Here is a 13,512-nt window from a genome sequence, read left to right as displayed (position 1 = left end):
GAACCATAACAATTCCTGTAAATAGTACTCCAGATGTGGTCTCACCAATGCCCTGTATAAGTGAAGCATAACCTCTCTACCATTGCATTCACAATGAATTATAACATTGTACTAGCTTTCCTACTACCTGCTGTATGAAATGTGGATATTTGCAGATGATTACACAATGTTCAGATTGAAATGCTTGCGAGTCAGTGGCCACATGCGGTCGTCATAGAATTTTACAGCATGTTATTTATTTTCTTTAGCAAAGGGCCCCAAGCCAAGCAGTCACTTCCTGCACAGAAGAAGGCCATTTGGCCCATTGTTCCTGTGCCAAGCCTTTGTTCGTGATATCCAATCAATTCCGATCGCCAGGTGTTTTTCCATGTTTCAATGATTGCAAAAGACAGCTGAGGAAACCATTACAGATTACTGCACCGCTCGAGGCTAAGGCATCGCTGGAAGATAACGTTTTAAAACAAAAACAAAGTGTGAGAAGATGGAATTAATTTTTCAGCTGCTGTGCCATTCTAAGTAATTAACTGCTTCATTTAATAATTTTGTATTGGTCTGAATTCAGTTGCACACGAAGATTTAATGCACAATTATTTTGCCTGAAATGCATGAGTTATGTGCTGCACAGGGCAAGAGTCGTAGGTCACTGACTATCTGGCAAGTGTAATGGCTGGAATTTTCCTGCTGTTCCCATTGGCAGGATTTTCTGGTCCTTCTAATGTCAATCCCCTGCCACGGGGTTCCCGGTGGTGAGGGGTGCATAAAATGGGAAACCCCATTGACAATGGCGGGACCGTATGATCCTGCTTTCAGCCAATGACGGGTTGCCCCACTGCCATAGAACTATAGAACCATAGAATCCCTACAGTGCAACAGGTGGCCATTCAACGCATCAAATCTGCACCAACTTCCTGAAAGAGCATCTTACCCAGACCTACATCCACCCTATCCTCATAACCCCACACATTTACCATAATTAAGGAGCAACTTACCATGACTAAGTGGCAATTTAGCATGGCCAATCCACGCAACCTGCACATCTTTGGACTGTGGAAGGAAACCGGAGCAGCCGCAGGAAACCCATGCAATCAAAGAACAAAGAACAAAGAAAATTACAGCACAGGAACAGGCCCTTCGGCCCTCCAAGCCTGCACCAACTATGCTGCCTGACTTAACTAAAATCCCTTACCCTTCCAGGGACCATAACCCTCTATTCCCATCCTATTCATGTACTTGTCAAGGTGCCCCTTAAAAGTCACTACCTTATCCGCTTCCACTACCTCCCCTGGCAACGAGTTCCAGGCACCCACCACACTCTATGTAAAAGATCTGCCTCGTACATCTCCTTTAAACCTTGCCCCTCGCACCTTAAACCTGTGCCTCTAGTAATTGACTCTTCCACCCTGGGAAAAAGCTTCAGACTATCCACTCTGTCCATGCCTCTCATAATCTCGTAGACTTCTATCAGGAATCCCCTCAACCTCCATCGCTCCAATGAGAATAAACCAAGTTTCTCCAACCTCTCCTCATAGCTAATGCCCTCCATACCAGGCAACATCCTGGTAAATCTTTTCTGTACCCTCTCCAAAGCCTCTACATCCTTCTGGTAGTGTGGCGACCAGAATTGAACACTATATTCCAAATGCGGCCTAAATAAGGTTCCATAAAGCTGCAGCATGACTTGCCAATTTTTAAACTCAATATCCCGGCCGATGAAGGCAAGCATGTCGTATGTCTTCTTGACTACCTTCTTCACTTGCATTGCCACTTTCAGTGACCTGTGTACCTGTACACTCAGATCCCTTTGCCGATCAATACTCTTAAGGGTTCTGCCATTTACTGTATATTTCCTATCTGTATTAGACCTTCCAAAATGCATTACCTCACATTTGTCTGGATTAAACTCCATCTGCCATCTCTCTGCCCAAGTCTCCAACTGATCTTTATGCTGCTGTATCCTCTGATGGTCCTCATTGCTATCCACAAATCCACCAACCTTTGTGTCGTCTGCAAACTTACTAATCAATCCAGTTACATTTTCCTCCAAATCATTTATATATATTACAAACAGCAAAGGTCCCAGCACTGATCCCTGAGGAACACCACTTGTCACAGCCCTCCATTCAGAAACACACCCTTCCACTGCTACCCTCTGTCTTCTTTGACCGAGCCAGTTTTGTATCCACCTTGCCAGCTCACCTCTGATCCCATGCGACTTCACCTTCTGCACCAGTCTGCCATGAGGGACCTTGTCAAAGGCCTTACTGAAGTCCATGTAGACAACATCCACTGCCCTACCATCATCAACCATCTTCTTCACTTCCTCGAAAAACTCAATCAAGTTTGTGAGACGCGACTCTCACTAATATGTCCACTTATTTCCAAGTGGGAATAAATCCTGTCTCGAAGAATCCTGTCCAATAATTTCCCTACCACTGATGTAATGCTCACCGGCCTGTAATTACCTGGATTATTCTTGCTACCCTTCTTAAACAAAGGAACAACATTGGCTATTCTCCAATCGTCTGGGATCTCCCCTGTGGCCAGTGAGGATACAAAGATTTCTCTCAAGGCCTCAGCAATTTCCTCCCTTGCCTCTCTCAGTATTCTGGGGTATATCCCATCAGGCCCTGGGGACTTGTCCACCTTAACGTTTCTCAAGAACCCCAATACCTCCTCCTTTTTGATCTCAACATGACTCAAACTATCTACACACCCTTTCCCAGACTCGTCATGGAGAGAATGTGCAAACTCCACAAAGACAGTCAGCCAAGGCCGGAATTGAACCCGAGATCCTGGTGCTGTGAGGATAATAAAGGTGCCTACACGTCTATTGTTCAGTTTCACCTTAGACTTTGTAATTAAAGGTTTATGATGTAAAAGCAAATACAGGCTTTAAAAAGCTAAGCAGTTACTTATGAATCAGAGGTACATACTGTGGAGTAGAAGTATCTGAGTTCAGTTGAGAACCAAGTCATCAAGAAACAAAGCGCTTTTCACAGAAACTGCCAGTATTGTCAAACCAGTAAAGTAAGAAGCAGGAAGTAAGTCCCAGAAGCTAAATAATAGTCATGAAGTAGGGAATGAGGTGGCACAGTGGCACAGTGGCACAGTGGTTAGCACTGCTGTCTCACAGCTCCAGGGACCCGGATTCAACTCTGGCCTCAGGTCCCTGTCTGTGTGGAGTTTGCACATTCTCCCCGTGTCTTTGTGGGTTTCCTCCGGGTGCTCCGGTTTACTCCCACAGTCCAAAGATGTGCAGGTTAGGTTGATTGGCCATGATAAATTAACTCTAGTGTCAGGGGGATTAGCAGGGTAAATATGAAGGGTTACAGAAATAGGGCGGGATTGTGGTTGGTGCTGACTCACTGGGCCGAATGGCCTCCTTCTGCACAGTAAGAAGTCTCACAGCACCAGGTTAAAGTCCAACAGGCTTATTTTGTGGCAAATACCATAAGCTTTCGGAGCGTGCTGCTCCTTCGTCAGATGGAGTGGCCTCTGTTCTCCAACAGTGCAAACAGACACAGAAATCAAGTTACAGAATACTAATTAGAATGCAAATCTCTACAGCCAGCCAGGTCTTAAAAGGTACAGATAATGTGGTTGGAGGGAACATTAAACACAGGTTAAAGAGATGTGTATTGTCTCCAGACAGAACAGCTGGTGAGATTATGCAAGACCAGGGGCAAGCTGTGGGGGTTACTGATAATGTCACATAAATCCAACATCCCGGTTTAGGCCGTCCTCATGTGTGCGGAACTTGGCTATCAGTTTCTGCTCAGCGACTCTGCGCTGTCGTGTGTTGTGAAGGCCGCCTTGGAGAATGCTTACTGAAGATCCAAGGCTGAATGCCCGTGACTGCTGAAGTGCTCCCCCACAGGAAGAGAACAGTCTTGCCTGGTGATTGTCGAGCGGTGTTCATTCATCCGTTGTCGTAGCGTCTGCATGGTTTCCCCAATGTACCATGCCTCGGGACATCCTTTCCTGCAGCGTATCAGGTAGACAACGTTGGCCGAGTTGCAAGAGTATGTACCGTGTACCTGGTAGATGGTGTTCTCACGTGAGATGATGGCATCCGTGTCGATGATCCGGCACGTCTTGCAGAGGTTGCTGTGGCAGGGTTGTGTGGTGTCATGGTCACTGTTCTCCCGAAGACCGGGCAGTTTGCTGTGGACAATGGTCCGTTTGAGGTTGCGTGGTTGTTTGAAGGCAAGAAGTGGGGGTGTGGGGATGGCCTTGGTGAGATGTTCGTCTTCATCAATGACATGTTGAAGGCTCCGGAGGAGATGCCGTAGCTTCTCCGCTCCGGGGAAGTACTGGACGACGAAGGGTACTCTGTCCACCGTGTCCCGGTCCTTCGGCACTGCAGGGATTCTATGGTCCTATGAATGAAAAAAGGTGTCCCAGAAAGACTTGAGGTAAAAGGAACAAAGAACCAAAATCTGAACAAGGTACTGGTCACTGACGGTAAACAGAGGTTCCCACTTAAAGACAGGGCGGCAAAGCTGCAGATGGGGAGAAGTCGGCTAGCGAGAAGCCAGTCTTCCGAGACGGAAAAGGGTGGTCACAACTTATTACAGCCTGTGGAGCACTGTTGGTTTGTTAGCGTGGCTGGGTACCTGAGAGCTTGTGTGGAAGCTTGAATGGACGTGGCAATCCAAAGCAGAGGAATACTGAAAGGAAAGGTAGAAAACTGGAAACGGATCCATGTTGAAAGGATCCATCTGAGAGAAAGCCTCGGGTGGCAGAAAATTCCAAAGCGTGTCCTTCGAGATTGATGATTAGAAACCCTTGTGTGGAAGTCAGAGTTCCAGTGAGACCAGTTGGTTAACAGTGGGGGGCATTGGAGGAAAAATCCACCAAATTTATTTTGAATGGCATCTGTCACTTGGTTTCAGAGTGTGGTCTGTCTGGTCACTTTTCGATGATTTGTTTACATGGACCGCGTTCTTCCAGAGAGCATTAGAGTATAACATATATTCTGTAACTTGTGTTAACCTTTCAAATCTGTACATATCTATGAAGGTATAGCTGGTGTGAATGAGTGATGTAGTTTTGGTAATATTTTCATCTTTAATAAACATGTTATCCTTTTGTTAAAAGTTAATAATCGACAGTCCTGTGACTCTGGTCATCCACATCTCTAAATTTATTCATTAGTGTCACAAGCAGGCTGACATTAATACTGTAATGGAGTTACTGTGAAAATCCCCTAGTCGCCACACTCCGGTGCCTGTTTGGGTACACTGAGGGAGAACTTAGCATGGCCAATGCTAACCATCACATCTTTCGGACTGTGGGAGGAAACAGCAGCATCCATAAAAGTGGGCGGCACAGTGGCACAGTGGTTAGTGCTGCTGCCTCACAGTGCCAAGGACCCGGGTTCAATTTCCGGCTTGGGTGTCTGCATGTTTTCCATGGGTCTGCATGAGGTTCCTCTGGGTGCTCCGGTTTCCTCCCCCAGTCCGAAGGATGTGCTGGTTCGGTGCATTGGCCATGCTAAATTCTCCCTCAGTGTATCTGAACAGGTGTCGGAGGGTGGCGACTAGGGGAGTTTCACAGTTACTTCAATGCAATGTTAATGTGAGCCTACCTGTGATGCTAATAAATGAACTTTAAGTGTCAAAGTGTGCTATCTCTGAGTAAGATAGCAGCTCCAGTGGAAGGCATGTGTTTCTAATGTCAGAGGAACAGTGTCCAATCCAGGTATAAATTGATTAATCTAGTGCAACACTTCCAAAGGAGAGGATAAATGCGTGTGGCACAATTTGTCCAAATAAATCATCCTGACAACACAATCACAAAATAGATCCAATTTTCAGTAAAATAAAATCAAACACCCTGAGGAACTCGAGGGATCAGTATGCATAATCTTTTCTTGATTTTTCTAATTATGGCTCAGCATCAGCTCAAATAATGTGATTAGAAGTAGTTAGAAAGGTCAGTGAAACTGTGTACAGCTGTGCCTGTCTGTAGTTCTGATAGATTCCTGTCTCGCGGTCCCTTGCTATGTGTGGTTTCCATTTAACTTCAATCGCAGCTTGAGCACTGTAAATCATTTTAACTGCTGCAATCAAACCAAAGTATTCCCTTTTTTTGTGTGGGGTGGTGGGGAGGGAGGTGGCGGGGGTTGGAGGGGTTGTTGGGTGGGGATTACTAGTGGATGACTTATCAGTTATTTCTGTTGAATGGGCCTTGAAAATTTGAGTCACATTTTTAGGCTGTGGCTAGCTGTTCACAGATAATTGAATCCCAAGTTTATACAGTCACAAGATCACTCTGCATCAAAAAGGCCCACTTGTTCTCAGTCTTTCCGAACACCAATCTTCCCCTCCATTACAATATTGGGTTGTCAACTCAGGCCAGATGTATTCCTGGAGATTTCATAGGAACAAAACATATCGGCACAGGAGTCGGCCATTTGCCCCCTCGAGCCTGCTCTGCCTTTTAACGAGACTATAGCTGATCTTCCTCAACACCATTTTCTCCACACCATCCCTATATCCCTTGGTATTTTAATATCTCGAAATCTATCGATCTCTGTCTTGTATGTACACAGTGACTAAGTCTCTACAGCCCTCTGGGGTAGAGATTTTCAAAGATTCATTGTCCTCTGAGTGAAATAATTCATCCTCATCTCGGTTCTGAATGACCCACCTCTTATTCTGAGCCTATGAGTGGGATTTTCCAGCCGCGTTCACCCCAAAACCAGAGAATCCTGCCCAAGGTCAATGGACCTTTGCATGGTCCATGCCCCCTCCTTCCCCCCACCCCGCCCGCTACGATGCCTGTGGTGGGTAGGAAGGGAGAATTCCCTCCTATGTTCTCTGGTTGCAGACCCCAAGCCTGGGGGGAGCATCCTTTCAGGAGAATTGAATATAAAAGCAGGGAGGTTATGCTGCCATTGTACAGGACACTGGTAAGACCACTTTTTGGAGTATTGGGTACAGCTTTGGTCCTCTTATTTACGGAAGGATGCAATTGCATTGGAAGCAGTTCAGAGAAGATTTACTAGACTAATACCAGGAATGGGCCTGTTGTCTTATGAGAAAGGTTGACTTGTATCCACTGGAGTAAGTGGCAACTTGATTGAAACCCTTAAGGTCCTGAGGGGTCTTGACAGAGTGGATGTGGAGAGGATATTTCCTCTTGTGGGAGAATCTAGAACTAGGAGCCACTGTTTAAAAATGAGGGGTCACACATTTAAGACTGAGATAAGAAGAATCTTTTGCTCTCAGACAGTAGTGAGAAGTGGACTCCTTCCTCATAAGGCAGCGGAAGCAGAGTCTTTGAATATTTTTAAGGCAGAGGTAGATAGATTATGGACAACTTAAGGTGTGAAAGGTTATCGGGAGTTCCAATAATCTATAATCAATCATAATCTTATTGAATGTTGGAGCATCCTCGAGAGGTTGAGTTGCCTACACATGCTCTTAATTCCTATGTTCCTGCATCTGCTTGTTGAGCCATTAACAAATGTTATATGCTTTAATGTGGTCACCTAAATGCTGGAGAACATAGGCCCAGTCTCTTCAATCTCTCCTCATAGGACATACCCACCATTCTGGAGGTAGTTTGATAAACTTTCTCTATGACCATTATATCCTTCCTTAGGTGAGGAGGCCATGTCTCTACACAATGGACCATAACTTCGGAGCTCCCAGCATCAGATTTAGGGCATGTACCAAATTTGGAACAATCTGACCTATGGAACAACATACCCAGCCTGGCTGGAACCTCGACCTCTGACCCCAGACTGCCTCATCCCTGACCGCTATACCTCCCAACCTCCAAGCCCCCTGAACTCAGACCCCCTCCGTGATCTCAGACCCTCTCCCCAACCTCCGACCCCCTCCCTGTCCTTTGACCCCGCCCAGCCTCCAACTCCTCCAAACCCACCCAACCTCCAAACCCCCACATTCCCAACCCCTGATCACAAGCTGACCCCCGATCCTCACCTATTAGAACTTGGCCACCCAATTCCAGCATCTGGATAAAAGCAAATTATTGCGGATGTTCCAGAACCGAGCTCTTTCTTAAATGAATCCTAGCTCCTATCTCGACAATCCTTCCTGCAGAAGGATTCGCGCTGTTAAGCGGTCTGTCTTAAGATGAACCCGTACTCTGCTTGTAAATCTCTTTTCCCTTTATAAAATAATCTCAATAGGAGTTAATGTACTCGGACTTCCGAGTGGCCCTATTATGTTCTTCTGGGTTTCTGAAGATTTGAGCCGTGTTTTCTATTATCATCTCAGCACGATCGGGATTTATTTTAGTTCCCACTTGTTCTGGGCTTCTCAAGTAGAGGAAATGGTTTCTTTCCATCCACGCTATCGATGTTTTAGTCACCTTAAATATCTTAGTTGGATCACCCATCAGCCTTCTGTACTCATGATCACAAGCCCAACCTTCATAATTTGTCGTGGACCATAAGATCATAAGACATAGGAGCAGAATTAGGCAACTCATCCCATCGAGTCTACTCCATCATTCAATCATGGCTGATCTTTTTCTCATCCCCATTCTCCTGCCTTTTCCCCATAACCCCTGATCCCCTTATTAATCAAGAACTTATCTATCTCTTGTCTTAAAGACACTCAATGACCTGGCCTCCACAGCCTTCTGCGGCCAGCATCATACTGGTGAATGCGCATTACCCCATCTCCAATACCAATACATCCTTCCTGAGACGCTATCCGGAATTCCCCAAACTCATTGGCCCCACCACTGCAGCCAGCAAAAACGGCAAGTTTGGCACTCAGCCGAAACTCCACTCGCTGCAGCAGGACTGGAGAATCCCAACCGCGGGCGAGGTTGGAGACTTGTGGCCTCAGAGACCCGAGAGCAGAGAGAGGAACTGAAATAGCAGCCATGACAATTTCATAAGAAATTAAGAAAAAACATGCGGCAGCAAATATAGTTCACTAGCGTCTTAATTCTCCCACCAATTGCCCTGTTGTATTCTCAACATCTTAATATCTCCTTATGTATGCAGGTCGGTGTCTGACTTTGTCTGATAACACTTCTGTAAAGTGCTTTGGGACATTTTTCTCTGTTAACATCATTGAATATTGGAAATGAGAGTGTGATACTGCCCAGAAGGAGGCTGTTTGGTTCTCTATGCCTGTGCCACTTGTTTTAAAGAGTATCCAATTAGTCCCAATCCCCCGCTCCTTCCCAATAGTCCTGGAAATGTTTTTCTCTTCAAGTAGTTATCCATTTCCCTTCAGAAAGTCACTACTCAATCTGTTCCCACCAGGTGGGAGCAATTTACTGCATCATTCTTTCTTCCCTTCATATTGCCCATGGGTCTTTTGCAAATCATCTTAAACTCGTGCCCCTTTGTTCCGGAACTTTTCGCTACTGGAAACAGATTCTCTCGGTTTCAGCATTCTTCATCATTTGAGCATCTCAATCACATCCTCCCTTCGCCTTCTCTGCTCAAAGGAGAGCAACAGCAGTTTTGAACTGAATTGTATTAGTGGTTAGCATTGCTGCCTCACAGCGCCAGGGACCCGGGTTCGATTCCCGGCTTGGGTCACCTGTCTGTGCAGAGTCTGCACATTTTCCTGGTGTCTGTGTGGGTTTCCTCCGGGTGTTCTGGTTTCCTCTCAGTCCGAAAGACGTGCTGGTTAGGTGCAATGGCCATGCTAAATTCACCCTCGGTGTATGCAATCAGGCACCGTAATGTGGCGACTAGGTAATTTTCACAGTAACTTCAATGCAGTGTTAATGTAAGCCTTACTTGTGACACTAATAAATCTTAGAAACTTAGAATCTTAGAAACCCAACAGCACAGAGAGAGGCCATTCGGCCCATCGAGTCTGCACCGACCACAATCCCACCCAGGCCCTACATATCCCCCATATCCCTACATATTTACCCACTAATCCCTCTAACCTACGCATCCCAGGACACTAAGGGCAATTTTAGCATGGCCAATCAACCTAACCCGCACATCTTTGGACTGTGGGAGGAAACCGGAGCACCCGGAGGAAACCCACACAGACACGAGGAGAATGTGCAAACTCCACACAGACAGTGACCCAAGCCGGGAATCGAACCCAGGTCCCTGGAGCTGTGAAGCAGCAATGCTAACCACTGTGCTACCGTGCCGCCCTTTTTAAGTTCAAATAAACTTTAAACTTTAAAACTTGAATTTATTTATTATTGTCACGTGTTGGGATATAGTGAACAGCATTGCGAGCTGTTACAGACAAAACATATCATTCATTGAGTAAATAGGGGAGAAGGAAGGGATGGGATGCAGAATACATTCTCTGTAGACTCTCCACAACACTGAACCCTCTCATTCCGGGCACCATTCTAGTAAACCTCTTTTATAGTTTGTCTAAGACTTGAATATCTTTCTTAAAGTGTGGTGCCCAGAATTGAACACAATACTGCAGCTGAAGCCTAACTAACAGTTTATAAAGGTTTAGCATTACTTCCGAGCATGTGTATTCATTGCCTATAGTGAGAAGTCAAAGGATCCCATCTCATTTTAATAGTCTTCTCAACTTGTCCAGCAACTTTCAAAGATTTATGCACATGCACATCGTCAGCTCTCTCAGTTGCTCCACCTCTTTTAAAATTGCACCATTGTTCATAACTTCATGAGTTTTGCTCATTTTCTGACCAAAATGTGTCACTTCACACTTGCCTGATTTAAGTTAAATCAGCTACGTCTGGGCATTTCTTCTGAAATCTGTTACTGTTTACCTCAGCCTTTGCTGCATTTCCGGGTTTCGTGTCACCCACGACCTTTGAAGTTATGACCTGCATCCCCAGCTCATTAATATAGATCCCAAAAAAAAAAGCCGTGGTCCTAATGTTGGCCCCAGGGGATATCGTTAGAAACTTCCTTCCTGTCTTGTAAAAACAACCGATCGTCACTACTCTGCTTTCCATCCCTTGAGCAACATCATATTCACAATGTCCCTTTAATGCTTAAACTTTGCGAAAGAAAATGACTATTATGTAACACCTTTATACACATCAACCACACGACTGTCATCAACCCCCTCCATTATTTCCTCAAATAGCTTGATCAAGTCAGCCAAACGAGATTTGACTTCCTGCATTTTAATGGAAGATCTGGGGTGGTGATTCTCCAATCCCACTGCGCTAATAAATTAGCAGGCTGAAAAATTTCAATGGGGCCAGATTAGCGCGATCCGTGCTGGGCGTCCGGCCCGAGCGCCTCTCCCAGCACCAAATTTCAGAATGCCAGAATGCATTACCCATTCAGGGACTAATTTAAATATTACTTAATTGTGATTAGCAGGACTGGGACTGAAGTCTTCAGGGGAGCTAGCCTTTCCCATCCCGCTAGGAGTATTTCACTCCAGCAGGGTTTACAGTAGCTCCCCACTTTCGGGGAGCTAGTGGCCCAACCCTATTAGAGTGAAGGGGTGGCAATCGTGGCCCCCCCAGAGGGTCGGGCAGGGGTGGGGGGGGGGTGCCCCTTGGGCATTGGCACCTTGACAGTGCCAACTGGCCCCCCGGCACTGCCCAATGGGCAAAGTGCCAATGCTCGGGGGCAACTTGGCACTGCCTACCGGCCATGGGGCAGTGCAAAAGATGAGGCATATGGGGGGCAGGGACGAGGGGTGGGGCCTCATGGCGGTGGGGCTGAGGGGGCGATCAGTGGGGGTAGGAGGTCCAGCTGCTATTCTGCCTGAGGATCGGTGGGGGAAGGAGGAAGGCCAGTGATCAGGGCAGGCTGGGGGGATGGTCAATGTGCTGGTTGGGTTGGGACTGCAGGAAGGGTCGGGACTGTGGGGGGAGTAATTGTCGGGGCCTGCCAGAGGGTCAGGACTGGGGGGACCGGTTGGGGGTTAGCTGGAGATTGGGGCGGGCAGGCCGGGAGGGAAGGGTCAGGGCTGGGTCCGGGAATTGCTGGAGGGCCAACGATCGGGCCATTGTGGGGGTAGAGAACTGGCATTGCGGGGGTTACGAGAATGGTGAGCAACTAAACTGACCAGCAATCGGGAGGCCGGCAGTGCGGGGCCACAGCACATGTGCCGATCTCGGCACTAACAGATTGACGCATGCGCAGTGGCCCACTCAACGCGCTGATTTCAGCCTCTCTGGCGGGAATAGGCTCCATCCCCTGAAATATATTGATCTTCAGGCTGGTGGCCTCTGCAGTGCACAGAATGTGGGAGATTCTTCTTTGTACTCCCACTGAAAAAATCAACGTGAATTACTCCATCTTTCACGCGAATTCGACACTTAGAATTCTTTTGGGAGAATTCCGGCCATGATTTTAAGCAACATTGAAGAACAAATGGTTCTTTGATTCTTTTATCGAACCCCTTCCAGCAGGTGATGTTCCACCTTCCGTATCCTGAAAACTCCCAAACTATTCCAGCTCCCTGAAGGGGATAAATTTTCCGTGAGTAAATCTTTCAACAAGAGAAGATCCAGCGACTCCTTAACCTCGAACATTTCGAAGAGTGCGAGCGTAAGGTTATCTGTATTATTCATCGCAGGCTGGTTGAGTGCCAGAAGTGACAGGTCGGTTGTTCCACCAGGATTAGTAGTATATTGCCCTGTGGAGTCTTTGATTGTCTGTGTCTGCCCTCGTCCTTTTAAAAGCTTGAATCAAATTCCATTGGAATTCATCACATTGGCACCCTCTATCACTGTGTGACAGAAAGTCCATTTGTAAAAAGTGTTGGATTTCGGCACAACTTTGCCATGTGGAGTTATTGATTCGGGGAAGGATCTGCGCATGTCAGAAAGAGGTTTTCTAACAAGAGACAAGCAGGCCAGCTAAATAATTAGGTATCCTCCGGCGGTGGTCAATTTTCTCCCATTAATGAGGACTGATGAACTGACGGTTTTGTTAACAATCAGGGAGTTCAAATGTCACCAAGTCTCTGACGTCTCACATCTGTCTTGCATTCAGGAACGCTTTTAAGGTAATATTGTAAAGACTCAAAGAACTGATGAGCCTCCGGTCATTAGGGACCCCGTCAATAAGGAGAATGTTGATATATTCGTGCATTCTGTGGTTAAAAAAAAAATTCTCTCAGAGGATTTCGAGTTTTCGGAACTCTCTTCCTCAGAAAGCGGTGGTAGCAAAGTCTTTGAATATTTTTAAGGCAGAGCTAGATAGCTTGATAAACAAGAAGGTGAAAGGCTATTGGAGGGTAGGCGGGAAGGTTGAGTTGAGGTTACAACCAGATCAGCCATGTTCTTATTGAATTGCGAAGCAGGCTCGAGAGGCTGAGTGGCCTACTCCTGTCCCTAATTCCGATGTTTGTAAAAATGTCGCAAAGCTTTTTAGTTCCTGTGGATCAACGAAGTTTTCTCCTGAGGAAAACTAATTAGGGACGTTGGATGAATTTGATTTTAAATTCGAAGACTAAATCTGGAATTGAAAGCTAGGTATCAGTAATGATGACCATGAAACCATTGTTGATTGTCGTGAAAATCTATCTGGTTCACTAATGTCCTTTCGGGAAGGAAATCTGCCGTCCTTACCAGGTCTGGCCTACATGTGAC

The sequence above is a fragment of the Mustelus asterias genome, chromosome 14 (assembly GCF_964213995.1).
Source record: "Mustelus asterias chromosome 14, sMusAst1.hap1.1, whole genome shotgun sequence".
Taxonomy (NCBI): domain Eukaryota; kingdom Metazoa; phylum Chordata; class Chondrichthyes; order Carcharhiniformes; family Triakidae; genus Mustelus; species Mustelus asterias.
The sequence above is the reverse complement of the archived record's forward strand: the minus strand, read 5'-3'. Positions refer to the sequence as shown.